We start from the raw sequence: 27,712 nt of genomic DNA on the forward strand, positions 1-27,712 counted from the left end.
GCACTTTGACAGCGGGGGAATCCTTCCCCCCTGCACAGGAAGTGCATAGCGCTTCCCGTCGGGCAGCCCGCTTAATTGGCTCGCCCACTTAAAATGGCGACGGGGCCCGTTTCGGCGGCAGCGACCAGCTGCCTGCCTGCCACCGAGCAAGTCGGACCTGTCCGCCCATCAAGGGCAAAATTCTGCCCATGATTACAAGGTGATCAAGGTTGGGAAATAAATATTGCAGGGTTAACAATATTTCTGAAAGACAGACAGAATGGTAACGGAGGAGGATAACCCTGATAGTAAAGGATTACATAAGGGCATTAGTGAGAAAGGATCTGGCCTCAGAAGATCATGAAGTAGAATCAGTTTGGGTGGAAATTAGGAATAGCAAGAGTCAGAAAATAGTATTGGGAATAGTTTGTAAGCCCCCTAACAGTAGTTATACTTTTGGGCAGAATAGTGAACGAGATATTTTTGGAGCATGTAACAAAGGAAATGTAATAATTATGGGAGCCTTTAATTTTCGTATAGATTGGGACAATTCAATTGGCAAGAATGGTCTAGAATTTGAGTTTGTAGAATGTTTCATGACAGTTTCTTGGAGCAGTACTTAGGGATGCGATGAGGGATAATGCTATCTTAGATCTATTTTTGGGTAATGAAGCAGGGTTAATTAGTAATACCATAGGAAAAGATCCACTGGGAAATAGTGATCACTATAGCATTCAATTCCACATTAAGTTTGAAGGTGACATATTCTAATCGCAAACAAACATCTTAAACTTAAACAAATCCAATTATGTAGGTATGAGGAGAAAAATGGTCAGATTAATTGTGTAAATAGACGAAAAGGGATTGAGGTAAATGAACATTGGGAAACATTTAAAGAAACAATTCAAAATGTTCAATAAAAATACATTCCCTTGAAGAATAAAAGCTCAGCAAGAAGGACCTATCTGAGGTTCACTCAAAGTTAAGGATAGTATGAGATTAAAAGAGCAGCCTTGGAATGTTGCAGAAAACAGTAGCAAGTCTGAGGACTGGGAATGTTTTAGAAACCAGGAAATCACCACCAAAATGTTGATGATGAGGGAAAAAAATAGAACATGAGAGTTGATAAACCAGAAATATAAAAACAAATTGGAAGATCTTTTATAAGGATATAAAAATTAAGGGAGAATCTAAAGTAAACATTGGTCCATTAGAATCAGGAGAAATTAGCATGGGGAATCAGGAAATGGCAGTAGCATTGAAAAAATATTTTGTGTCTGTCTTTGCAATAGAAGGCATAAGTTCGATACCAGAAATAGATGCTAACCTAGGAGCTAAAAAGAGTGATTCAATTAAGGAAATTAATATTGGCACAGGTAAAGTATTGGAGAAATACAGTCTCTCTGAACATGAACATTTACAAAAGAATATTGGAAATGCCTTTCGGAAATCCAGGGATTATCAAATGACTTGTTGAAATATGACATCTCCTGGTTCCCTCTCATCTACCCTAAAGACTGCACTCTCAAAAAACAAATAAATTTGTCAAACAGGATTTTCCTTTAGTAAAACCATGTTGACTTAGAAAATTATAACATGATTATAACTTATAAATAAATTCCGGCATTTTCCCAACAACTGATGTTGGCCAACCAGTGTAGATCAACCAGCCTGTAGCTCACTGCTTAAGGGGCTAAAATTGAACAATTTTCTGGGACCTGGGGGCCCACTTCCTAGGTTTTTAAAAGGGATAGCTGCAGAGATAGTGGATGTGCTAGCTATGATTTTCCAAAATTCCTTAGGTTCAGGAAAGGCCCTGCCACTTTTCACGAAAGGAGGGAGAGAGAAAGCAGTGAGCTGGTTGACCCACACTGGTTAACCAACATCAGTTGTTGGGAAAATGCTGCAATCTATTTATAAGGAAGTCTTGACATTGCACTGGTTATAATCATACTTTGATTTTCTGGTGGAGCCCTGCAATACAGTCCACAGAGGGTGTCACACATCGTCATCATCTGCTGAACCCTTCACAATCTGGCGCTATAATGGGGGGACAAGCTGGCTGAGGAAGAGATGGAGCAGCTAGAGGTCTCCTCCCATGAGGACGACATTGACAAAGATGAGGGTGAGGAGGTCCTTGAAGGCAATGATGATGGGGATGAGGGCCTTGCTATGGCTAGACGAGGCAGGTGCACTCAGGAGGCCCTCATAGCTGCCAGATTTGTGGAGGATCAACACATGCACTGAGGTGCCCCCATATATCCTTACATTGCATCTGTGAACATTTGACTCCAGTCTGGCTTATGGCAGAGTGAATACCCTCTGTGAGAATGCTCCTTTCAAGGAGATGCAGTGGAGGCCCTAATAGTCACTCAATTGTTGGAGGTTGATGACAACATGCAGTGAGGACATTCCATAGATCTTCACAAAGCCTCTGAGAATGTCTGACTCTTTTCTGGTTGAGGGAATCTTGCTTAAGCTCTGTGATCAGGGTCAATTCATAGAGATGAAGCCATGAAACTTTAGAAGCATCTGATCCTTTATCCGCCTTCAGCACCTGAACCCTTCAGGAGCTGGAGCACAGCGTCACTGGCCACAGATGTTGAAGACATGGGGGCCAGCCCCACCTTAAAAGCTACTGAGAGCACACAGAGAGTATGAGGGAACTCTGTGGCACCTGCCCACTACATTCTGGCAGCAATGATGAGCACCACCGAGGTGCAGGCATCAGTAATGTCTCCAGGGAGTGTGAGGCTGGACCATCACTGTGCCCTGAAGGCTGCACAGAGCACAGGGAAGAAGCCCTGGACTGAGACACCTGCTTTTATCTTGTGCAGAAAGATTTCATATCTGAGTGACAAGAACACTGCTCATCAAAACAGGGAGCCACAGGCAGGGATACATTCTTAGGAATCTATTGACAATAGTGAACATTATGTACAAGTGATTAACACCCATGCCCAGGCTGTGCAATTAATTCTCCTTAACTTCCCTAACCCTGCCTAGCTTCACCTGTTGCTCATGTTTTTGAGATACCTTGCCCTTCTAGGGTAATCTGAGGGAGACTGGGTACTTTTCAGGGCCGAAAGTGACAGCCAAGCTTGCATGGTGAGCAAATGGCTTGGGCCCTATTTACAAGGTTGCCGATAAGACCAGTCTTATAGCATGTGGAACTGTATGAATCCCAATGTGTGTATTGACCAATGAAGTTAGAGAATCCCCTGGCAGATTTCTCAAATAGTACGTCAATGAAAAGGAGTTCAAAATTTGAGCAACAGATAAAGCTGCTATGCAGTAGCTACACGAGTGGTATTTGCCACTAACAGGATAGTGCTGTCAAGCCAGAAAGACATTCTACCTATCACATGAATGAGTAATCTGGTATATGAATTTCATGCCAGTGTGATGCTAGGTACATCTGTACATCCCAAAGACTGGCGGATCGTATCAAACAGCATGTCCCAGACACTGTTCACAACAAACAAGGTACAAACTGAACCCAACCAGCCTGTGCTTGCAAAACTCAAAACACAGTGTTCAACATTCGATGTGGTTCTGTGATTGGACAACGTTAACTAAATAATCCTCTATGTGCTAAGAATTATGTTGACAACCAATTTAAGATTGTCAGTTGGGCTCACAGTGTGGCACATTTGTATGTACTGGAAGCTACATATATTAATACAGAGGGCCCTGTTCTTTGCAGACAGAAAGAACACGTCCACACATTGTGCCTGTTTCAGCTAAACAAAATAAGTGACAGCCATTCACTGACTCTTTCCTCAGGGAAATGCCTTTACGAATCATGGTCAAGCTGCCTGGTTTAAATTTCAAACAGTGTTGACAGTTAACTGTCAGCCACCATCAACTGGTTACCAATCAGAGTCCACTTCCAACCAATCAGCACTCTCTTATACAGTTTAAATTGTTGTTTTCCACTTATATTGGTATTCTTGAGAAGTGTTCTGATGAGTGCCAGATGAAAATACTCAAGTTATGTACTACCAAATGACCATCTTCCTTTGTGTTAGAATCACAGAATCACAGAGTGCAGAAGAGGCCCTTCGGCCCATCGAGTCTGCACCGACACATGAGAAACACCTGACCTACCTAGCTAATCCCATTTACCAGCACTTGGCCAATAGCCTTGAATGTTATGACGTGCCAAGTGCTCATCCAGGTGCTTTTTAAAGGCAGTGCATTCCAGACCGTCACCACCCTCTGGGTAAAAAAAGTTTTTCCTCACATCCCCCCTAAACCTCCTGCCCCTCACATTGAACTTGTATCCCCTTGTGACTGACCCTTCAACTAAGGGGAACAGCTGCTCCCCATCCACCCTGTCCACGCACCTCATAATCTTGTGCACCTCGATCAGGTCACCCCTCAGTCTTCTCTGCTACAACAAAAACAACCCAAGTCTATCAAGCTCTCTTCATAACTTAAATGTTTCATCCCAGGCAACATCCTGGTGATCTTCTCTGCACCCCCTCCAGTGCAATCACATCCTTCCTGTAATGTGGCAACCAGAACTGCACACAGTACTCCAGCTGTGGCCTCACCAAAGTTCTATACAACTCCAACATGACCTCCCTACTTTAGTAATCTATGCTTCAATTGATAAAGGCAAGTGTCCCATATGCCTTTTTCACCACCACACTAACATGCCCCTCCGCCTTCAGAGATCTATGGACACACACGCCAAGGTCCCTTTGTTCCTAAGAACTTCCTAGTGTCATGCTGCTCATTGAATACTTCCTTGTCAAATTACTCCTTCCAAAGTGTATCACCTCACACTTTTCAGGGTTAAATTCCACCTGCCACTTATCTGCCCATCGAGTCTGCACCGACACATGAGAAACATCTGACCTACCTAGCTAATCCCATTTACCAGCACTTGGCCCATAGCCTTGAATGTTATGACGTGCCAAGTGCTCATCCAGGTGCTTTCTAAAGGATGTGAGGCAACTCGCCTCCACCACCTTCCCAGACAGTGCATTCCAGACCTATCTGGAATTTGACTACCCTGCCTATATCTTCCTGTAGCCCAAGACACTCAACCCTCACTATTAACCACCCGGCAATCTTTGTGTCATCCGCAAATTTACTAATCCTACCCTCCACATCATCATCTATGTCGTTTATATAAATGACAAATAATAGGGGACCCAGCACAGATCCCTGTGGTATGCCACTGGGCACTGGCTTCCAGTCACTAAAGCAGACTTCTGTCATAACACTATGTCTCCTACAACTAAGCCAATTTTGAATCCAGCTTATCAATTTACCCTGTATCCAATGTGAATTTGCTTTCTTTGTAAGTCTCCCATGTGGGACCTTGTCAAAGGCTTTGCTGAAATCCATAAAAACTACATCAATTGCACTACCCTCATCTACACACCTGGTCACCTCCTCAAAAAATTCAGTCAAATTTGTTAGGCATGACCTCCCTCTGACAAAGCCATGCTGACTATCCCTGATCAAACCTTGCCTCTCCTAGTGGAGATAGATTCTCTCCTTCAGAATTTTCTCCAATAGTTTCCCCACCACTGATGTGAGACTCACTGGTCTGTAGTTCCCTGGCTTATCTCTACAACCCTTCTTAGTTAGCGGAACCACACTAACTGTTCTCCAGTCCTCTGGCACCTCCCCCGTATCCAGACAGAAATTAAAAATTTGTGTCAGAGCCCCTGTGATCTCTTCCCTTGCCTCCCTAAGCAGTCTGGTACACAAATCACCCAGACCTGGAGATTTGTCCACTTTTCAACCTGCCAATAATCCAATACCTTGTCACTCCCTATATCAATTTGCTTAAGAACCTTGCATTCTTCTCCCCGAGTTTGATATCTTCATCCTCATTCTCTTGGGTGATGATGGATAGGATGTATTCATTCGATACTCTAGCGATGTCCTCTGTCTCCGCCCATAGATTGCCCCCTTGGTCCCTAATGGGCCCTACGCTTTCCCTAGTTATCCTCTTCCCATTGATATACTTATAGAATATCTTGGGATTTTCCCTTCTTTTACTAGCCAGAGCTTTCTCATATCTTCTCTTTGCTCTCTTAATTGCTTTCTTAAGCTCCACCCTGCACTGTCTGTATTCCACTAATGCCTCCGCTGATTTGCTTCCCTTGTACCTGCTAAAATCTTCCCTTTTCCTTCTCATCATTACCTAAATATCTCTGGTCACCCATGGTTCTCTGGGCTTGTTATTGCTTCCTATCATCCTAGAGGGAACATGTTGAGCCTGTACCCTCCTATTTCCTTTTAGAACGCCCCCCACTGCTCCTCTCCAGATTTCCCCACAAATAGCTTTTCCCAATCCACCTTGGCCAGATCCTGCCTTATTTTACTAAAATCCAGTCTCCCCCAATGCAAAACAATTTTTTGCAACTTGTCTATTTTTTTGTCCATAACCAGCTTAAATTGTACCATGTTGTGGTCGCTATCACTAAAATGCTCCCCCACCACCACCTCAGCCATCTGTCCGGCTTTATTCCCCAGAATTAGGCCCAGCACTGCGCCATCCCTTATTGAGCCCTCTACATATTGACCTAAAAAGTTCTCCGGTACACATTTCAAGAAATTCAATCCATTCAAGCCCTTAAAACTTTCTCTTTCCCAATTAATGTTGGGAAAGTTGAAATCACCTAATATAATTACCCTATTGTTATTGTTTTTACACACCTCCACAAATTGTGCACATATTTGCTCCTCAATTTCCCGCTGACTACCTGGGGGTCTATAACAAACACCTAACATGTGGCTGCCCCTTTTTTATTCCTAAACTCTACCCACAAAGCTTAATTCTATGCCCCCTCCAAGATATCATCTCTCCTTACTGCAGTAACTGACCCCTTAACTAATAATGCAATGCCTGCACCTCTTTTACCCCCTCCCCTGTCTCACCTGAAGATTCTATATCCTGGAATATTGAGCTGCCAATCCTGCCCCTCCCTCAACCACGACTCAGTGATGGCTACTATATCATAATTCAATGTCTCAATCCTCATCCTTAACTCATCCATTTTACCTGTAATACTCCTGGCATTAATGTAGAGGCCATCCAGCCTTGCCTTACTCTCTTGAAACTTAATGTAGCTGTACTCCCTCTGACTTCATTGTTTTACTGTGTTATGACGTGTCCCTATTCTGCTAACGTTCTGTGTCCCCTCCCCCTGCCGAGTTAGTTTAAATTCCTCCCAACAGCACTAGCAAACCCACCTGCAAGGATGTTAGTCCCGCTCTGGTTCAGATGTAGACTGTCCCACTTGTACAGGTACCACCTTCCCCAGAAATGGTCCCAGTGATCCAGGAATCTAAAACCCTCCCTCCTGCACCAACTCTTAAGCCGCATATTCATCTGTCCTATTCTCCTTTTTCTGAGCTCGCTGGCACGTGGCAGTGGGAGTGATCCAGAGATTACAATCCAAGAGGTCTTGCTTTTTAGCCTACTGCCTAACCCCTTGAATTCTTGACGCAAGATCTCAGCCCTCTTTCTACCTATGTCATTGGTATGACTCCAACCAATCGGAGAGTTTTCCCCCTGATTCCCATTGATTCCAGTTTTGCTAGGGCTCCTTGATGCCACACTCGGTCAAATGCTGCCTTGATGCCAAGACAACCACTCTCACCTCACCTTGAGAGTTCAGCTCTTTTGCCCATGTTCGAACCAAGGCTGTAGTGAGGTCAGGATCTGAGTGACACTGGCAGAACCCAAACTGAGCATCAGTGAGCAGATTATTGCTGATTAAGTGCCACTTGATGGCACTGTCAACAACCCCTTCCATTGCAAACATACGTACGAACATACAAAATAAGAGCAGAAGTAGGCCATTAAGTAGGCCCTTAAGCCTGCTCTGCCATTCAATAAGATCATGGCTGATCTGATTGTGTTTCAAGTTCCACATTTCCATTTACCTCCGATAACTTTTGCTTCCCTTACCTAACAAGAATCTATCTACCTCCACCTTAAAGATATTCAGTGACCCTGCATCCACCACCTTCTGACGCCAAGAGTTCCAAAGTCGCACAACCCTCTGAGAGAAAAAAATTCTCCTCATTTCTGTCTTATAAGGGCGACCTCTAATTTTAAAACAGTGCCCCCTAGTTCTGGACTCACCCATAAGAGGAAACATTTTTTCCACATTCGCCTTGTCAAGGCCGTTCAGGATCTTGTATACCTCAAATCACCCCTCACTGCTCTAAACTCAAATGGAAACAAGCCCAGTCTGTCCAACATTTCCTCATAAGACAACCTGCACATTCCAGGTATCAATCTCGTAAACCTCCTTTGAACGACCTCCAAAACATTTACATCCTTCCTTAAATAAGGAGACCAAAATGGCAAACAGTATTCGAGATGCAGTCTCACCAATGCCCTGTATAACCGAAGCAAAACATCCTTACTTTTATGTTCAATTCTTCTCATAATAAAGGATAGCATTCCATCAACCTCCTTAATTACTTTCTGTACCTGCATACTAACTTTTTGTTACTCATGCACGGGAACACCTAGATCCCTCTGCACTTCGGAATTCTGCAGTCATTCTCTGTGTAAGTAATACCCTACATTGTTATTCTTCCTGCCAAAGTGAACAACTTGACATTTTCCCGCATTATACTCCATCTGCCAGATTTTTCCCCGCTTACTCAACATATCTATAGTCATCTGCAAACTCCTTATGTCTTCTTTGCAACATACTTTCCTACCTATCTTCATGTTGTCTGCAAACTTTGCCAATATGTCTTCGCTCTCCTCATCTAAGTCATTGATATTAATGGTAAAGTGTTGAGGCCCCAGCACAGATCCCTGCAGGACTCCACTTATCACATCCTGCCAATCAGACAAAGACCCATTATGCATACCCTGTTTTCTGTCAGCCAGTCAACCCTCTATCCATGCTAATATGTTACCCCCTACTCCATGAGCTTTTATTTTCTGCAATAACCTTTCATGTGGCGTCTTATCAAATGCCTTCTGGAAACCGAAGTACAGCACGTCTACAGCACGTTACCCCTTCAAAGAAATTAGTTAATGATGATTTCCCTTTCATAAAACCATGCTGACTCTTCCTGATTGCCTTGTGTTTTTCTAAGTGCCCAGCTATAACCTCTTTAATGATTGACTCTAACATCTTCCTGATGACAGATGTCAAACTAACTGGTTTATAGTTTCTGATTTTCTGCCTCCCTCCCTTCTTGAATAGATGGGTTATATTTGCTACTTGGCAGCCTGATGGAACTTTCTAGAATTTAGGGAATTTTGGAAAATTAACACCAAAGCATCTACTACCTCATTAGCACCTCTTTTAAGACCTCAGGATGAAGTCCATCAGGACCTGGAGACTTGTCAGCCCACAGCTCCATCACAAAAACAGAATTATTTGGAAAAACTCAGCAGGTCTGGCAGCATCGACGGAGAAGAAAAGAATTGATGTTTCGAGTCCTCATGACCCTTCATCATGACCCAGCAGATTGCTCAGTACGGCTTCCCTCGTGATTGCAATTTCACAACGTTCCCCTTTCCTTTCCACCCCCTGATTTACAGCTGTTACTGGAATGTTTTTGAATCCACTATATTGAAGACAGAAGCAAAATATTTGTTCATTTCATCCGCCATTTCCTTATTATCTACTATTAACTGTCCCCACTGTCACTCTCCAGAGGTCCAACACACTCTTTACTTATTCTTTTACTTTTTAAATACCTGTAGAAACGCTTGCTATCCTTTGTTGCATTTCTAGGTCTCTTCCTCTCATACACTAATTTCTTTATCCTAATTAACCTTTTAGTCATTCTCTGCTGTTCTCTATATCCTGACTAATCATCCGTCCTGCCACTCATCTTTGTGGAGTTATATGCTTTTTCCTTAAATTTGATGCTTTCCTTAACTTTTTTAGTTAACCACAGATGATGGGTCCTCCCCTTAGCATTTTTCTTTATAGTAGGAATGTATTTATTCTGAGCATTCTGAAATATCCCCTTAAATGTCTGCCACTACTTCTCTATTGCGCTATCCCCTGGCCTAGTATCCCAGTTAACTTCAGCTAGCTCAGCTTTCATGCCCATATAGTTCCCCTTATTTATGTTTAAAATACTAGTCTGAGACCCACTCTTCTCCTTTTCAGACTGGATGTAAAATTCAATCATTATTTGGACCCTGTTACCCAGGGGTACCTTCACTCTGAGGTCATTAATTAATCCTGTCACATTACACAATACCAAGTCTAATACAACCTGCTCTCTGGTTGGTTCCATAGTGTGCTGCTCTAAGAAACTATCTCAAAAGCATTCTATAAACTCCTCACCAAGGTTACTGCTGCCAATCTGATTTTTCAAGATATATGTAGATTAAAATCACCCATGATTATTGCTGTCCCTTTATCACAAGCACCCAATATTTCTTCTTGTACACTTTGTCCTACATTGTGGTTACTGTTATGGGACCTGTAGACCACTGCCACTCATGACTTCTTTCCTCTAATATTCTGCATCTCTACTCAAACTGATTCTACATCTTGATCTCCTGAACCAAGGTCATCTCTAGCTATTGCACAAATGCTATTCATGCTTAACAGTGCTACAGCTCCACTTTTACCTAGCTTCCTATTCTTCTTGAATGTCATATACCCCTCAATATTCAGGACCCAATCCTTGTCATTCTGCAGCCATGTAATGGCTCTCAGATCATATGCATTTTCTTCAATGTGCGCTATCAATTTGTTTACTTTGTTGTGAATGCTACATGCATTCAGATACAGAGCCCTTAATTTTGTCTTTTTGTTATCTTTGTAACATCTAGTCTTGATTCTTTGTGCATTCTTAGGTTTTTGCTGATGATCAAGAGTAGGCTGAAGGAGTGGTAATTGGCTGGATTGGATTTGTCCTTTTTGTGGACAGGACATACCTAGGCAATTTTCCACAGAGCCAGGTAGATGCCAGTGTTGTAGCTGTACTGGAAAAGCTTGGCTAGGGATAAAGCAAATTCTGGAATGCAAGTCTTCAGTACTATTGCCGGAATATTGTCAGGGTCCATTACAGCATCCACTGCCTTCAGCCATTTCTTGATCACATGGAACGAATAGAATTGGCTGAAGACTGGTATCTGTGATGCTTGGGGCCTCTGAAGGTGACTGAGATATATCATCCACTCGGCACTTCTGGCTAAAGATGGCTGTTAATGCTTCAGATTTATCTTTTGCATGTGCTGGGCCCCCCAGTCATTGAGGGTGGGGATATTTGTGTAGCCTCCTTCTCCAGTGAGTTTGTTTAATTGCCCACCACCATTCATGACTACTGTAGAAAGTATTCCTGAACACATTGTAGAAACTTTTGCCTCTTTGCCTTTAATACTACTACTAACACAGTCTATTCAGATAATTAAACAAACCCCCCCCATTATAATCTATAATTCATATCTGCAAATTGTCTGTTAATTCATGTTTTACATATATTGATTTTGGCTTTTAAAGTATAGGTGGCTACCTAAGATAGTTTTGAGTGTTTGATTTGTTTGCCTCTTGTACAATTCCTTTGTTTTAACCATAGAATCTTGTGGCTTCATTCTTTCAGTAAGTAACTGGGATTTTGGATTTCTTCTAATTTAAAAATAATTATTGGTCTCCACTGAGTTCATAACAATATCTGCAAAAACCATCGAAGGTGGCAGGACAGGTCTTGAGAGCAGTTACTAAACCACTCAATGTAGTAGCCTTTTTAATAGGAGTGCAAAAGCAGGGAGGTTACATTTAACTTGTATGGAACACTGGTTCGTCCTTAACTGGAATATTGCATTCACTTCTGGGCACCACACTTTAGGAAAGATGTGAAGACACTGGAAAGAGTGCAGAGAAGATTAATGAGAATGGTTCCAATGATGAGGAACTGCAGCCATGTAGATAGATTGAAGAGTCTGGTCCTGTTTTTCATGGAGAAGAGAAGGTTGAGGAGGAATTTGACGGAGGTATTCAAAATCATAAGAGGTCTGGAAGGAATAGATAAGGAGAAACTGTCCTATTAGTGGAAGAATTGAGAACAAGAGGGCACAGATTTAAGGTGATTGGCATTTAACAGGGAATGGGATTATGATTTAAAAAGGAAGAATGTACAGTGTTACAGGGAGAAGGTGGGAGAATAGAACTAAGTGAGTTGCTCATTTGGAGAGTTGGTGCCATCACAGTGGGCTGAATGGCCTCCTGTACTGTAACAATCCCGCAATCTCCCAGTTTTAATCTTGAACTGTTTCAGGAAGGTCACCATAGACTCTACACATCAGGACAGATGCCTACATCTTCCCCCCTGCTCAGAGTGAAGCAGAATAAGTGAGCACTGGCTTTTACTCAGAGTGTAGCCTTCCCCAGGGTGCAAGACTGTCCTGTCATAGCCCTGTATGTTCATTCACCATAAGCAATCCTTAATGTCCAGCTGGTTTGTGACCATGGGCTGCACATCCTGCAGCTCTGACAGGCACTGTTGCAGAGGTGACTAACACTGAGAGCCACCTAGAGACATAGTTGAGCAGATAGCAGTTCAAGCAATGATTCTGCTACCTAGACCCCCACGTAGGAGCTTTTCAAAACGGACCTGATTCGTTATAAATCACTCAATAGATGAAATGAATGTGCCCTCTCATTCTATTTTTGGTGTATGTAATCTCTCCTTGTCCATTCTCCAAATATTAGCTTTGTCCTTAATGCCCTTCCCCCACCATATGGGAGCTCTCAAATTACAACATTCCCTCCATCTCTCTGGCCTCACTACCTGCTACAGTCTAGCCATGTTGGGTATCACTGTGCATCAATACCTTCTGACATCTTTTATCCTCTCTCCTTCCAAAGATAACTGTGCTGCAGTCCTGCAGCACGGAGTTCAGGGATGGTAAAGCAGGGATAAAACATGGCAAAAGGAGTTGGGATATAGCTGCGAGAGTGGGGGCTGGGATAAACTAGAGAGATTGGGAACTGGGATAAAACAGGGAGAGTGGGGGCTGGGAAAAAATGGAGAGAGTGGGAACTGGGATAAAAGAGGGAGAATGGGGGCTGGGAAAAACTGGAGAGAGTGGGAACTGGGATAAAACAGGGAGAGTGGGGGCTAGGAAAAACTGGAGAGAGTGGGAATTGGGATGAAACAGAGAGAGCGGGGGCTGGGATAAAACAGGGAGAGTGGGAGCTGGAAAAGAAACGGCAGGAATAGGAGCTTGGATGAAGCTGGACCATGGAAGCTGGGATAAAGCAGGAAAGAGTAGGAGTTGTGATAAAATGGCGGGAATTGGAGCTGGGATAAGTGACAGCTGGAGAACCTCGCAAAGTGATGATGCAGCACATGAAGCTGGTGAGCAGTGAAATATTGAAGATAATAGCCCGGTTCTCAAACTACCCCAGCTTCCTGTACATGTGATACCTGGGACACAAGAACGAGTTATCCCTGCTATCCTGGCCAATGTTTATCCCTTAACCAACATCACAAAAACAGATTATCTTGGTCATTATCACATTGCTGTTTGTGAGAGTTGGCTGAACACAAATTAGCTGCTGGGTTTCCTTATATTACAACAGTGATCACACTTCAAAATACACTTCTGATGAAAAGTCACAACCTGAAATGTTGTGTCTCTCTACACAGATGCTGCTAGACCTGTTGAGTATTTCCAACATCTTCTGTTTTTATTTTAAAATACACTCCATTGGCTGTAAGCAGTTTTAAGTTGTCCTGTTTTCATGAAAAGCGCTGTATGAATGTAAGTACATTTTTTTTGTTCTTCTTAAACCTTTTCTAGTTCCTTCTCTTAGGTCCTTATCTTACTCTCAAACACAATGCTTGTTCTCTCTGTTTCTGTCACTCCCTCCTTGCTGCGCCAATTCAGACTTTACTTTGACTTTACTCTATCAGTTCCTGCTTGTGTTGAGTTGCCTCATGCTCTGTTCTCCATCTCCCTCCCCTTCCCCTTCAGATAGCAGCTGTTGCTGCTGATTCTGCTTTGCTGTTGACACCCCCTCTAATCACATCTTTTATTTCTTGTTTCTTCCATTACCATCTCTTCCTGCCTTGCACTATCATCCCTTTTATTATTTAATCTCTCCTACCTTCCACCCTAGATGGTGACACAGTGGTATTGACTGGTACTCCAAATACACAGGATTATTCTCTGGGGATCTTGGTTCAAATCCCATTCTAGCAGCTGGTGAAATTTTGAATTTGATTTTTTTACAAAGGAATTAAAAGTCCAGTGATGACCATGAAACGATTGTCAATTAAGCTAAAGGCCCATCTGCTATGCTTTAGGGAAGGAAATCTGCTATCCTTACCCAGCCTGGCCAACATGTGATTCCACATCTACATCAATGTGCTTGACTTTTAAATGCCCTCTGAAATAGCCATTCAGTTCAAGGGCAATAAATGCTGGCCCAGCCAAAATCCTTTCCTGTTATTCTTCTCTCTCACCTTTTCCCTGACTGCTTTAAAAACTGCCGCATCCCTAAAGAACCCTTGGTCTGACAAAGGATCATCAATCTGAAATGTTAACTTTTGTTTCTCTCTCTCACAGAGCTGTAGAGCTTTTCCAGCAGTGTTTTTGTTTTAATTTCTGATTTCCAGTATTCACCATACATTGCTCTTGGAAGTGTCAAATTTTATTTACTAACACTCCCGTAAATCACCTTGGGGCAGTTTACTGTGTTAAAGGCATTTTATAAATACACATTTTTGCTTTGCTGTTGAATTGATTGAAAACAAGATCACAAATATTTCATTTAAACTGCATAAAGCAGTAGCAATTTTTAGCTGTAATCCAATTAAATCAAAATGTTTTGAAGGAGTTCAAATGGAACTACTGCTAGGTACCATAGCAACTGGAAGTCGCCAAGCTTCAAGGCTGAATCTTATTTTTTTAAACAAACCCTCTCTGCTTTTACAGTTGCATGAATAAACTTTAGCCAAAATAAATTCCCACCAGCATCTTCAACTTTAAATATAAAAACAAAAAAACTGCGGATGCTGGAAATCCAAAACAAAAACAGAATTACCTGGAAAAACTCAGCAGGTCTGGCAGCATCGGCGGAGAAGAAAAGAGTTGACGTTTCGAGTCCTCATGACCCTTCGACAGAACTTGCGTTCGAGTCCAAGAAAGAGTTGAAATATAAACTGGTTTAAGGTGTGTGTGTGGGGGGCGGAGAGATAGAGAGACAAAGAGGTGGAGGGGGGGGGGCGGGGGTGTGGTTGTAGGGACAAACAAGCAGTGATAGAAGCAGATCATCAAAAGATGTCAACAACAATAGTACAATAGAACACATAGGTGTTAAAATTAAAGTTGGTGATATTATCTAAACGAATGTGCTAATTAAGAATGGATGGTAGGGCACTCAAGGTATAGCTCTAGTGGGGTTTTTTTTTTATTTATATAATGGAAATAGGTGGGAAAAGGAAAATCTTTATAATTTATTGGAAAAAAAAGGGAAGGGGGAAACAGAAAGGGGGTGGGGATGGGGGAGGGAGCTTACGACCTAAAGTTGTTGAATTCAATATTCAGTCCGGAAGGCTGTAAAGTCCCTAGTCGGAAGATGAGGTGTTGTTCCTCCAGTTTGCGTTGGGCTTCACTGGAACAATGCAGCAAGCCAAGGACAGACATGTGGGCAAGAGAGCAGGGTGGAGTGTCGAAATGGCAAGCGACAGGGAGGTTTGGGTCATTCTTGCGGACAGACCGTCCGCCGATGCTGCCAGACCTGCTGAGTTTTTCCAGGTAATTCTTCAACTTTAAATGCAGGTCCACAATTTTCCCCAATTCTGGGTGCACAGTCTTGAATTGAAATAAACACAGTCAACACATATTCACACTTTCATGCAGCTTAAACATATTCATTCCTCTAATGGATTCTGAACTCAGTGAGCACCAATTTTCTTTTAATGTGACAGTCTCAGGCCACGAGCCTAAGGATTAGTCTCACAGTTAAACACATGACTAAAAGTATCTCAAAAATAATATGTATGTGTATACATATTTCAAGAAAAAATTGAACCAACTTAAAGCAGCACAAGCTTACAGAAAGGACATTGCTTAAAATGCTTAAAGTGTTTCAAATATCAAAGAGAGGGTGACAGAGAATTAAACTGTTTTAGCTCTCTCAACATTCCAAAGTCACACAGTTCCATAGAGAGACGCTCAAGGAATGTCCGAGAATCCCATTCCAGTGCCTCCATCTTTACCGCTTCTTTTGTTCTCATCACTGCTTGAGGAGTTTGGGATATTTCAGGAGGTCTTGCTTCCTGACGCTGATTCTCCCACTCCATGGCCTGAATTTCACACTTGGTGTGCGCACCCAGTCAGCGGCTGCGGAATCAGATTTGGAATCCGCTCCCAGCCGCGGTCGCATTGCAAACGCGATTTCACGCTGCATGTCCAATCAGGCCCGCCCAGCGTGAAACGTGTCCTCTCAATGGTTGGGAACCTGTCAGGCACCAGGTCCAATGGCAACCCTGTAGGTGCAGCTGAAGGCTGCCGGGAGAATCTTTAAAGTCCTCCATGGGCCATTTCATTCGAATTCGAACAATGGCCTCACGCGGCAGCTGGAGAGCTCAGGCATAAGGGTAAGTTGAGTGGGCACTAGGCCCCCCCATCCCCGCCCTGTTTATCAGATAAGTGCTCAGCAGTCTGTGTGGCGGAGGTCATTGTCAGGCGGGACACTTGAGCATCGAAGGATGGCAGAAGGAGGCCACTGCACCTGACCACCAAAAAAACGTGGGAGGAGGTGGCAGCTAAGGTCAGCAGCCAAGTCATTGTGCGGCGCACATGGGTGCAGTGCTACAAAATGTTCAGCGATCTACTCGGTAAGGGTGAGTACCGGGTTGGCCTAGATCAGCGTTTTGAAGTGTTAATGGCAGGCCGCCCCTCCCTATGGAGCTCAGGGGTATTAGAGTCTGAGTGCCAAGTGTAAATGATGCCGGAGCTGACCAAGGGGGTGAGCCCTGGCTGCTTGGCCTGTGTGCCTTGCGGCTCAAGGGCCATGACTCGGATGTGCCCTGCCAGGTGTCCCAGAGGGGATGAGGTTTGCCAGGCTGCAATGGTGCTGCAGGTAGAGAGTGGACAAATCAAAGCTCCTCTGTCATTTCAGGAGAAGAGAAGCTATAACACCAATGAAAGGACTAAGAGAGGCGGAGGCCCCCTCAAACTCCGCATTTTGATGAGATACGAGATGGATGCCTTGGAGTTGGAGAGCCAATCGTAGAGAGGTGGGGTGTCAGATGAAGGTAAGAGTGCAGTGCACAAGGTGAGCGTGTTGGATTGTTGGGAGCCTCAAACCTGGAGTCTCCATTGATCATTGAAAGACAATGGCACCATGATGCAGATCTCCATTTTCTTACCAGGATGCCTGGCATGTACAGTGACAGTGTGATGACTTTAACTAGTGACATGTTGTTGTTCTACCCTAGAATCACAGCTTGCCCTCGAACACTGGACCCCAGAGAGCCACCCCAACACCAGAGGACTGCCAGGTTTCACATGTACCTGTGTCACACCAGCTCTCTGAACCAGGCATCAGCACAGATACCAGCACCTCAGTGGGCATTAGATCTTTGGCTAGAATGTTGAAGCACAGCGGTGAAGGCACTTCACATTCACTTGAGGTGCAGATGGTGGCACAGAGTGCCCAGGGCGCCGGCAGTTGGAGGACTGCTGGGGACCAGGACAGTGCTCAGTTGAAGGCTGATGATGAGCCTCTGGAGTCGTCCACTAGGTAGCAGATGCTGAATATCGAGCGGGGTGTGTGGGAGTGTCTGTCAGAGATCCATGAGGGTCTGCGTGTCATGGTCTACGTTGTGGAGGAGACGATGCGGAGCTTCAGCACTGCGTTGACCCTCATGGGTGAGTGCATTGTCTCCTCCATTGAGATAGTGGTGAGGCAGCTCCAGGGACAGAATCAGGGGTTCCTGCGGTTGTGCTCAGACCTGCAAACTCTCACATAGACAATGACCTCAGGTGGTCAGTGCCAGTGTGGGAGATGGTGAGGCACCCAGTATCCCAGCTAGGTGCCCATCCATCAGCGGCGAGCGGGGAGGCTCAGAGTGACCTCATGTTGAAGCATGAGCTGCCTGTCATCTCTGCAGGCTCCCCTCAGGGCACTCTGAAAGACGGCAGCAGCTCCTCCACCCCTCTGCCAGTGACCGCGGTATCTGATGTGTCCGCGGTGACTGGGGAGATGCCAGCTGTGACACTGGTCACTCTTCCCCAGGCGGGGCCAGCACAGGCTCCACTGGTCAGAGGATGCTTTTGCCTTAATGGCCTGAGTATGCTTCACTAAGTTTGTAGGTGCAGGGTATGCCAGTATCTCATGCTGGACATGAGTGGCTCCAAACCTTATTGCACAGGAACTGAGTGGACTTTGGGCTCAAATGAAAGCATCGTTTCTGACATCTGGGATGGAGGCAGCAGCCCTGGCATGAGCTGGAAGCTGATTTTTGGCAGCCTAGCTGAAGAAGCGTTGCATTAAGGCCTCTCTGGTGTCCCTGCCTCCCTGAAGGATACAGAGGTCTGCCTCCATGCCCTTAGCATTCTCCTCACTGTGATCCTCTTCTGACTCACTACTGGATTCATCCTCTGTGGCCTGTGGAGCTGTGTCAAGATCCTCTTCCCCCAATGGGTCTCCCCTTGTTAGTGCCAGATTGTGGAGAGTGCAGCATGCAACCGCTATCAGTGACAGCCGCTCTGGGGGGTATTGTAGTGCTCCCTCCGAACGGTCCAGGCATCGAAAGTGTATCTTCAGAAGACCTATGGTCCTCTCTATCACCTCTCTTGTGGAAGCATGACTCCTATTATAACCCTGCTCAGGTTCTGTTCTTGGGAGGCGGAGAGGTGTCATAAACCTCCTTTTCAACGGATAGTCCTTGTCACCCAATAGCTATCCATCCAGCCGGGCTGGAGCACTGAAGAGCCTCGGCACCCGGGAGTGTCTCAGGATGTAAGCGTCAAGATAGCAGCCTGGGTACCTTGCACAAACTTGCTGAATCTGCATCCTGTGATCACACACTATCTGCACATTCATGGAGTGGAAGCCCTTCCTATTGATGAAGGCACCGGGCTCACCTGTTGGCGCCTTGATGGCCACACGTATGCAGTCTATTGCACGCTGGACACGGGGGAAGCCAGCAATTGCTCTGGAGCCTCTGGCTCGCTGTGTCTGGCTGGCCTCATCTATACAGATATGAATGAAAGTCAATGCACTCCTGTGTTAATTATAGTTTTATCTAATGTGTAACTTACCTTTAAGAAGAATGTTATAAAGGCAGATCACACAATCTTAGTAACCAATAGAAGAGTAGCACGGCGACCTCGCAAGTTAGTAGTCAGCAGTTTGGAGACAGGGTTTGAAGTGAAAACACACATGTAGTTGCTGCTGAGTACCTTAATAAATAAACATCATGTTTTCCACCTAAGAGGTGTCTGCTGATCAACTGTACCTATAGTACCAACCCAGCCACCACTTACATGCATGTGACAAGGATCTACAAGATCCAAACCACGTGAACGGAGTGTCTGTCACCAACTTGATGCATCTGTGGACAGTTGATTGGGAGACTCCACACAGATCCTTCACTGACCCCTGGAAAGAGCCGGAGGCATAGAAGCTGAGAGCCACTGTGAACTTCAGAACCAATGGCATGGGATGTCCACTCACACAGTCAGATCTGATCTCAGGCCCAATCATCTGACAAATGGAGGTCACGGTCACCCTGGAGAGGCAGAGCCTCCTTCAGCATTGCACCTCAGACATATTGAGGGAGTTGCATCACCGCCTGTAAACCCTGGCAGCAGGATAGTGGCATCCTTTGTGGCCCCTTCCACCTTGGACTTCATGCTGACCCTGCGCCCCTTGTGCCTGTACCTCTCCTCCCACAGGTCCCTCCCCTGGAAGCTGCATTGGGACACCTGGCCTCCTCTCCCTTATGCCCCTCTCTTCCTCCCCAGAGGAGGTGCCTCTAGTGGAGACCACAATCCCCGTTACCGGGGATACAGAAGGCTGTCTGATGCCTGGAAGTGTCCACGCGGTCTGAATCCTCCAGGGGCCTGGAAGGCAACAATGGATCCTGAAATGAAGCCTAGAAATGCTAAGAATGAAGCTCAGAACAGAGGTGAAGCTGTCAAATTCAAATAAGCAACTAGCAGCAAACTATCTCCTAAACTCCTCACTACTCACACTGGCAATGCTGCTGACCTTTTTTATTTTGGATGAGGTTTCATTAAAAGTGGGCTGCCTGCCTGGCTGTTTTGTCTGTGCGACAGGTGTGAAATCACACAGGCAATGTAAAATTGGGATCAGTTGAATTTTTAATGGCCTTAAGTGGCCCTTTAATTGTTGGTGGGCACGGCTCCGACATCTGCGTATGCCCGCCGACCTGAAGATTGCTCACGTGTAGGACAAATGTCATCTTGATGTCATGCCAGATGTCATCTCAGAATCACATAATCACAGTGCAGAAGACAACCTTCGGCCCATCGAGTCTACTCTGACATGTGAGAAACAGCTGACCTACCTACCTAATCTCATTTACCAGCACTTGGCCCATAGCCTTGAATGTTACGATGTGCCAAGTGCTCATCCAGGTACTTTTTAAAGGATGTGAGGAACCCGCTTCTGCCACCCTCCCAGGCAGCACGTTCCAGACTGTCACCACCCTCTGGGTAAAAAAGTTTTTCCTCACAATCCCCCTAAACCTCCTGACCCTCACATTGAACTTGTGCCCCCTCGTGACTGACCCTTCAATGAAGGGGAGCAGCTGTTCCCTATCCATCCTGTCCATGCTCCTCATAATCTTGTACACCTCGATCAGGTCACCCCTCAGTCTTCTCTGCTCCTATAATGTGGCGACCAGAACTGCACACAGTACTCCAGCTGTGGCCTCACCAAGGTTCTATACAACTCCAACTCCGACATGACTTCCCTACTTTTGTAGTCTGTGCCTCGATTGATAAAGGCAAGTGCCACGTATTCCTTTTTCACCACCCCAGTAACATGTCCCTCCCCCTTCAGAGATCTATGGACACACATGCCAAGGTCCCTTTGTTCCTCAGAACTTCCTAGTGTCATGACATTCATTTAATACTTCGTTGTTAAATTACTCCTTCCAAAGTGTATCACCTCACACTTTTCAGGGTTAAATTCCATCTGCCACTTATCTGCCTATTTGACCATCCCATCTACATCTTCCTGTAGCCCAAGACACTCAACCTCACTGATAACTACCTGGCCATTCTTTGTGTTATCCGCAAACTTATTAATCCTACCCCCCACCCCCCATCTCACTCTATTTCAGGTCGGGTTGAGGCGTAAAATTCTGGCCCATGCCTTGGTGGTGCTAACAGCCTCAATTAATTATCCAGAGTTCATCCCTTCTCATGAAGAATTGCTGCTCTTGCTATCTTGTTGCTAAATAGGCTGGCAGTTATCACAGGCATTATGCTGTTCTTATGCTTTGAGCTTTCCTCCAGCTCCTCTATTTTCTTTTGACATGGTGTAAGTTTTGTCATTTCTCTTGTGGTAAACTGGCCAGACTGTTGTTGCTGAAGATGCTTTTTGCACTGGTTAGCTCTACCTATTTTTTAGCATCTTATATAAGATGTTAATTGCTCCTGCTATTTTGATTGGCTTTAAGCACAACTAATTTCTTAGATTTTCTTCCACTCTTTGTTGATTGTCCATTAATTGTGTTTAATTATATGCAGGCATTGGGTATAAGGGGGGTCTCAGTTGAGCACTATAAAGAGATGCATATTGAAACTGTGGATAGCTGGGTCCAGAGGTTTCCAATGTAAATAAATGTAAGACTGAGTTAAAATTGGCTCCGGTATTGTACTTCACGAGCTGGCTTTCCAAATTAAAACGCCCTCTGGGTTGAAGATAATCCAGTGCTGTGGTGAAGATTATGCTGTCCTTGTTCTTTTGCTCCGGCTGAGGTTTTTGAACTTTTGATGCAATCACTCTAAGTTTGCTATTTCTGGTCGAGTTGAATTTCCAGCCTTTGACTATGATTATTCTCTGCTTCTAATTGTTTCTTTAATTTTATAATTTCTTGCCAGAGCACAGTCACAACTTTCGAATTTTCCTTTTTTATATGTGTTCCTTTAATGAGAGTTTTAACTACCTCCCATAGATGTGCTATCTTTTGTGTTTGCCGTTCTTTGTTTGCTAAATGAAGGGGATGGGTGACCCAAATCACTTTTCCAAATATGTGGATTGTGGAATTTGAATGATACAGAAGTAACTGTCTTTTCTCTATTATTGGTTTGGATACGATCTATGAATTGGGCACAGCCAAATGCTCCCTGAATTACTCGGGTATGATTCCCTCTTAACATTTGTTATGTTTAAACCAACTGATCCAGGAGACCCCAGAAGGTGACAGAGTTCCAGTGCCAAGGGCTGCAACAGAAGGATGTCAGGGTCGGATAAGAAACCTCCATATGATTCAGGACCGAGTGGTTTTAAACATCAGTCTTCAATATACATGAACTAATCACAGTATTTTTCTGATACAACTGTTCTTCTAGGGTTGCAGAAGGAGGCTACTCGTCTATCGAGTTCATGCTAGTTTTCCAATTCAGTCGGTCTCATTCGCTGCACTCTAGCCCCCTAGCCCTGCAAACTTATTTTCCTCAAGTGCCCATCCAATTTCTTTTTGAAATCATTGATCATCTCCACTTTCACCACCCTCCTTGGCAGCGGGTTCCAATATAGTATTCAAATATTGAAAAATAAGTAATTCATACAATGTGTTTCTTTCACAAGGCCCAAGCTGATCAGATTTATGTTTTTGTGTGTTATTCTTAAGGCAAAAATGCTCTGACATGCATGAGAGCTCTAACCTTTGGAGAGGCAAGGTCCTCTGTAACACTATTCATCCATCTTGTGCTGGAGCTACCCAGAAAAGTACCATACCAAGTTGGCACCATGTTGAGCTGTTTATCCTAAACAAAGTCCTCTGTTTATTTTTTTTTGTTGTGCATAGCCTATTCATTTAAGTTTGCAGTGTCTTGAAATGTTTTACGTGGTTACTTAAAAGGTTGCATGGTCATGCTGTTTAGATTGGAACATTGGTCCTAACCTCCCCAGCTCAGTCTCACAGGTATGTTACTGTTCTCTCTGCTTATCTGTAAGTGCAGGATCTTTGCATGTTACCAGAATACCAACCTATCTATGGCTTTGCATGTTGGATAAGTGGGTCTCCTAGCAACTAAATCCTTAACTAGGCATAGAACAATTCATGATCTGTGTGTATTTCATTATTCTGCAATTTCAGTGCTTTCTGTTTTGGAGTTACTGAGACAAGAGTCACCACTTCCTCAGTATCAACATTTTTCCGTACGTTTTCCCTGTGTCTGAAATGTTGGAGCAAAGCAAGCTGACATACCCTGACCATCTGTGACAAACTAAAATACCCTAAAACCTAGCGATCTTCAAAATTCTGTCCTACCTTTTCTTTTGTAGATGCCTGTTACACACATTTATTCAAACAACTCTATCACGTTTATAGCTAGTTCTGTCACATCTATTCTGTTACACCTATCATTCTATCTTACACATATATTTTACATCAGTCCATTGTTCGACCTAACTCTGCCACACCTATCATTCAGCATAAGTTTGCAACAGGTATAATTCACCACCTCTTTTACATCCATCAGTCTACCGAATGCCATCACACCCAGCATTCTATTGAACTGCCACATCTATTGTTTTACCTAATGATCACACACCCATTGTTCTAACTGGATCATACTAATCATTCTACGTAATTCTTATACTATGCTTGCTCCTAACTCTGATAATGCTATCTACTAAATAAACTAGACTGAGGCACTAGAAATGGTAAAGACACCCTACCTAGTCAGCCAAAATGGGGAGAGCTGTCCCACAGATTAAGCAAGCAGCCTGACATAGTCATTCTCACTGAATCATGCCCCACAGTCAATGTCCCAGACTCCTCCATCACGTATCCCACTTGCAGGACTGATCCACCAGAAATATATGGCAGCATAGTGGTATCCAGTCAGGAGGAATATATCTGGGGGTCATCAACATTGGCTCTAGAATGAAGCCTGAAATGACATCAGGTTGAACATGACATCAAGTCAGCATTTTACCAAGTGCAGCATGAAGGACCCCTGGCAATACTGGAGTCAATGGGAATCAATGGGAAAACTCTCCACTGGCTGGAGTCATACCTATCAGAAAGGAAGATGGTTGTGGTTGTTGGAGGTCAATCGTCTTAGTTCCAGGACATCACTGCAGGAGTTCCTCAGGGTAGTGTCCTCAGCCCAACCTTCTTCAGCTGCTTCATCAATGACTTCCCTCCATCATAAGATCAGAATTGGGGATGTTTGCTGATGATTGCACAATGTTCAGCACCATTCGCGACTCCTCAGATACTGAAGCTGTCAGTGCCAAAATGCAGCAAGACCTGGACAATATTCAGGCTTGGGTTGATAAGTGATAAGTAACATTCATGACATAGAAGTACAAGATGGTGACCATGTTCAACAAGAGAGAATCCAGCCATCACCCCTTGACATTCAACAACATTGAATTCAACAGCCTCAACATCCTGGGGGTTACCTTTGACTAGAAACTGAACTGGACTAGCCATATAAATACTGTGACAACAAGAGCAGGTTAAAGGCTTGGAATCGTATGACGAGTAACTCACCTGACTCCCCAAAGCCTGTCCACCATCTACAAGGCACAAGTCAGGAGTGTGATGGAATACTCCCCACTTGACTGGATGAATGCAGCTCCAACAACACAAGAGGCTTGACACCATCCAGGACAAAGCAGCCCGCTTGACTGGCACTCCATCCAACACCTTAAGATTTCACTCCCCCCACCACCAGCGCATACTTGTTGCAGTGTGTATCATCTACAAAGCTGTGCTGCAGCAACTTTCCAAGGTTCCTTCGACAGCACCTTCCAAACCTGTGACCCCTACCATCTAGAAAGACAAGAGCAGCAGATAGATGGAACACCACCACCTGGAAGTTCCCCTCCAAGTCACTCACCATCCTGACTTGGAAATGCATTGCCGTTCCTTCACTGTCACCGGGACAAAATCCTGGACCTCCCGTCCAAATGAACATGGGCAGCAGTGGTTTAAGAAGATGGTTCACCACAAACTTCTTGAGAGTGACTAAGGACTGGCAATGAACTGTGGCCTTGCCAGTGTTGCCGACATACCAGAAACAGAAATATATCTATCATCACATTAGCATCATGCATATTGTGAGGCTCAGTATTGTCACTGGTAGAATTTTACTTAATTCTACCTGCTTCTGTCATGTCTATGTTTTCCTCCTCAAATGGACATTACTGATAGCCTATCATGCACAAAAGCTCTCCATCTGACACCCTGGAATTCATTTCCCAGTAGGCTACAGTTTCCAACTCAGCTGAGGTGTCAGCATTTTTTTCTTATGTTTCTGCAAATACAAAGATGAATCATAAAGATGATATCCATCTCAGATGCTGAGAATGGGCTGTTAATGTACGACGACAAACATATTACAGTCACCAGGCTAATTACAGAACAAAGATATTCTGTCTATTTTTCCATTAATTAACTTGTGCAGTGACAAAATAAATGAATGTGAAGCTCCATGCTCAGTATTTCAGTGTATTGATTATCAGGATTAAACAGGCTGTCTGTATTTCAGAGCATTGATTATCAGGATTTCACATATTCTGTATTTCAGTGTATTGATTATCGGGATTACACAGACTGTCTGTATTTCAGCGTAATGATTATCAAGATTGCATAGACTCTGTACTACAGTGTATAGATTATCAGGATTCCAGACTCTCTGTATTTCAGCGTATTAATTATCAGGTTCTCACACAGACTACCTATATTTCAGTGTGTTGGTTATCAGGATTACACAGACTCCCTGTGATTCAGTGCATTGATTATCAGGATCACACACTGACTGTCTGTATTTCAGTGTATTGATTATCAGGTTCTCACACAGACTACCTACATTTCAGTGTGTTGGTTATCAGGATTACACAGACTCTCTGTGTTTCAGTGTATTGATTATCAGGATTGCACAGACTCTGTAGTTCAGTGTATAGATTATCAGGCTTGCACAAGCTCTCTGTATTTCAGGTTCTCAGACAGACTACCTACATTTCAGTGTATTGATTATCAGGATCACACACTGACTGTCTGTCTGTATTTCAGTGTATTGATTATCAAGATCACACACACAGTGACTGTATTTCAGTGTATAGATTATCAGGATTCCACAGACTCTCTGTATTTCAGTGTATCAATTATCAGGTTCTCACATAGTGCCTGTTTTTAGGTGTATTGGTTATCGGTTACACAGACTCTGTGTTTCAATGTATTGATTATTAGGATCACACACTGACTGTCTACATTCCAGTGTATTGATTATCAAGATTACACAGACTCTATACTACAGTGTATAGATTATCAGGATTCCACAGACACTCTGTATTTCAGTGTATTGATTATCAGAATCATACATTTCAGTGTATTGATTATCAGGATTGCACAGACTCTATAATTCAGTGTAATGATTATCAGGATTACACAGACTGTCTGCATTTCAGTGTAATCATTATCAAGGTTACATAGACTCTGTATTTCATTGTATTGATTATCAGGATTACACAGACTCTGTCTTTTAGTGTATTGATTATCAGGTTTACATAGACTCTTAAATTTCAGTGTATTGATTAACTGGATTACGCAGGCTCTCTGGATTTCATATATATTGATTATCAGGATGACAATGACCGACTGTATTTCTGTGCATTGATTATCAGGATCACACACAGACTGTCTCTATGTCAGTGTATTGATTATCAGGATCATACAAAGACTCTCTGTATTTCAGTGTATTGCTTATCATGATTACACAGACTCTTTATTTCAGTGTATTATTTATCAGGATTACACAGACTCTCTATTTCAGTGTTTATTATCAGGAGTACACAAACTCTCTGTATTTCAGTGTATCGATTATCAGGTTCTCACACAGCCTGCCAGTATTTCAGTGTATTGATTATCAGGATCACACAGTGTCTGTATTTCACTGTATTGATTATCATGATTACACAGACTCTGTATTTCAGTGTATTGATTATCAGGATTACGCAGACACTCTTTATTTCAGTTTATTGATTATCATGATCACGTAAACTGTGTTTCAGTGTATTCATTATCAAGGTTACACAGACTCTGTATTTCAGTGCATTGATTATCAGGATTAAATAGACTCATGTATTTCTGTGCATTGATTATCAGCAATACACGTACTCTGTATTCCAGTGTATTGATTATCAGGGTACACAGGCTTTCTATATTTCAGGGTATTGATTATCAGGATTACACAGACTCTCTGGATTTCAGAGGTTTGATTATCAGGATCACACAGAATGTCTGTATTCCAGCGTATTGTTTATCAGCATTACACAGACTCTCTGTATTTCAATGTATTGATTATCAAAATTACACAGACTGTTTATTTCAGTGTATAGATAATCAGGATTCCACAGACTCTCTGTATTTCAATGTATTGACTATTAGGTTCTCGCACTGACCTCCTATATTTAGGTGTATTGGGTATCAGGGTTACACAGGCACTCTGTGTTTCAGTGTATTGATTATCAGGATTACACCAACTCTGTATTTCTGTGCATTGATTATCAGGATCACCCACAGACTGTCTGTA

The sequence above is a fragment of the Carcharodon carcharias genome, chromosome 9, assembly GCF_017639515.1.
Source record: "Carcharodon carcharias isolate sCarCar2 chromosome 9, sCarCar2.pri, whole genome shotgun sequence".
NCBI classification, from domain to species: Eukaryota; Metazoa; Chordata; class Chondrichthyes; order Lamniformes; family Lamnidae; genus Carcharodon; species Carcharodon carcharias.